The following is a 2,500-nucleotide window of genomic DNA, read 5'->3' as shown; positions in this document are numbered from 1 at the left end:
GGACAGACAAACGGATTAAGTCGATTATATCGACCCCAGTGCGTAACTGGTACTTATTTAATCGACCCCGAAAGGATGAAAGGCAAAGTCGACCTCGGCAGAATTTGAACTCAGAACGTAAAGACAGACGGACCGAAATACCCATTTCTTTACTACCTACAAGGGGCTAACACAGAGGGGACAAACAAGGACAAACAAACGGATTAAGTCGATTATATCGACCCCAGTGCGTAACTGGTACTTATTTAATCGACCCCGAAAGGATGAAAGGCAAAGTCGACCTCGGCAGAATTTGAACTCAGAACTAAAGACAGACGAAATACCCATTTCTTTACTACCACCTACAGGGGCTAAACACGGAGGGGACAAACAAGGACAGACAAACGGATTAAGTCGATTAAATCGACCCCAGTGCGAAACTGGTACTTATTTAATCGACCCCGAAAGGATGAAAGGCAAAGTCGACCTCGGCGGAATTTGAACTCAGAACGTAAAGACAGACGAAATACCCATTTCTTTACTACCTACAAGGGCTAAACACGGAGGGGACAAAAAGGACAGACAAACGGATTAAGTCGATTAAATCGACCCCAAAGTGCGAAACTGGTACTTATTTAATCGACCCCGAAAGGATGAAAGGCAAAGTCGACCTCGGCGGATTTGAACTCAGAACGTAAGACAGACGAAATACCCCATTCTTTACTACCTACAAGGGGCTAAACACAGAGGGGACAAACAAGGACAGACAAACGGATTAAGTCGATTATATCGACCCCAGTGCGTAACTGGTACTTATTTAATCGACCCCGAAAAGATGAAAGGCAAAGTCGACCTCGGCAGAATTTGAACTCAGAACGTAAAGACAGACGAAATACCCATTTCTTTACTACCTACAAGGGGCTAAACACAGAGGGGACAAACAAGGACAGATAAACGGATTAAGTCGATTATATCGACCCCAGTGCGTAACTGGTACTTATTTAATCGACCCCGAAAGGATGAAAGGCAAAGTCGACCTCGGCGGAATTTGAACTCAGAACGTAAAGACAGACGAAATACCCATTTCTTTACTACCTACAAGGGGCTAAACACAGAGGGGACAAACAAGGACAGACAAACGGATTAAGTCGATTATATCGACCCCAGTGTGTAACTGGTACTTATTTAATCGACCCCGAAAGGATGAAAGGCAAAGTCGACCTCGGCGGAATTTGAACTCAGAACGTAAAGACAGATGAAATACCCATTTCTTTACTACCTACAAGGGTCTAAACACAGAGGGGACAAACAAGGACAGACAAACGGATTAAGTCGATTATATCGACCCCAGTGCGTAACTGGTACTTAATTAATCGACCCCGAAAGGATGAAAGGCAAAGTCGACCTCGGCGGAATTTGAACTCAGAACGTAAAGACAGACGAAATACCCATTTCTTTACTACCTACAAGGGGCTAAACACAGAGGGGACAAACAAGGACAGACAACGGATTAAGTCGATTACATCGACCCCAGTGCATAACTGGTACTTAATTTATCGACCCCAAAAGGATGAAAGGCAAAGTCGACCTCAGCGGGATTTGAACTCAGAACGTAATGGCAAATGAAATAGAATGTGTGTGTGTGTGTGGGGGGTATTCTAACCTAAGCGTAGTATCATACATGTTTTGTCCTACATGAACAATTTTGTGTGAATGTGTGTGTGTGTTTAGGCACTGTCTTGTCTCTATGTGTGTGGTTGTTGTGGTGCTAAGTGCATGAGAGATTGTGATGGTGATGTTGGTGATGGTGGTGGTGGTGGTGGTAGTAGTGATGGCAGTGGTGGTGGTGTTAATGGTAGTGGCTGTAGTAGGAGGGGTGGTGGTGATGGTGGTGGTGGTGGTGGTGATGGTGATGTTGGTGATGGTGGTGGTGGTGGTGGTAGTAGTGATGGCAGTGGTGGTGGTGTTAATGGTAGTGGCTGTAGTATGAGGGGTGATGGTGATGGTGGTGATGGTGATGGTGGTGGTGGTGGTGGTGGTGATGGTGGTGGTGGTGGTGGTGATGGTGATGATGGTGATGGTGGTGGTGGTGGTGGTAGTAGTGATGGCAGTGGTGGTGGTGTTAATGGTAGTGGCTGTAGTATGAGGGGTGATGGTGGTGGTGGTGGTAGTGGTGGTGGTGATGGTGATGATGGTGATGGTGGTGGTGGTGGTGGTGATGGTGATGATGGTGATGGTGGTGGTGGTGGTGGTAGTAGTGATGTCAGTTGTGGTGGTGTTAATGGTAGTGGCTGTAGTATGAGGGGTGATGGTGGTGGTGGTGATGGTGATGGTGGTGGTGGTGGTGGTGGTGATGGTTGTGGTGGTGATGGTGACATGGGTGGAAGTGATAATGGTGGTTATTGTAGTTGTAGTAGTAGTGGTGGTACTTGTAGTAGTATGGGTCGTAGTAGCATTGTTGTTGCTTTTGTTGTTGGTGGTGGTGATGGCAGTAGTGGTGACATGGATGGTAGTGATAACA

The 2,500-nt window shown here is 46.4% G+C and overlaps 1 protein-coding gene across 1 annotated transcript in view; it reads left to right on the top strand.

The window, feature by feature from the left end:
• LOC115231431 overlaps positions 1–2,500 on the top strand; it is a gene marked incomplete at its 5' end in the record, with an annotated part of 30,571 nt that overhangs the window by 2,033 nt on the left and 26,038 nt on the right. The gene's annotated exons all lie outside the window — the stretch shown is intronic.

Source organism: Octopus sinensis, unplaced genomic scaffold (genome assembly GCF_006345805.1).
Source record: "Octopus sinensis unplaced genomic scaffold, ASM634580v1 Contig18483, whole genome shotgun sequence".
Lineage (NCBI taxonomy): Eukaryota > Metazoa > Mollusca > Cephalopoda > Octopoda > Octopodidae > Octopus > Octopus sinensis.
This window is presented reverse-complemented; position numbering and strand designations above follow the sequence as displayed.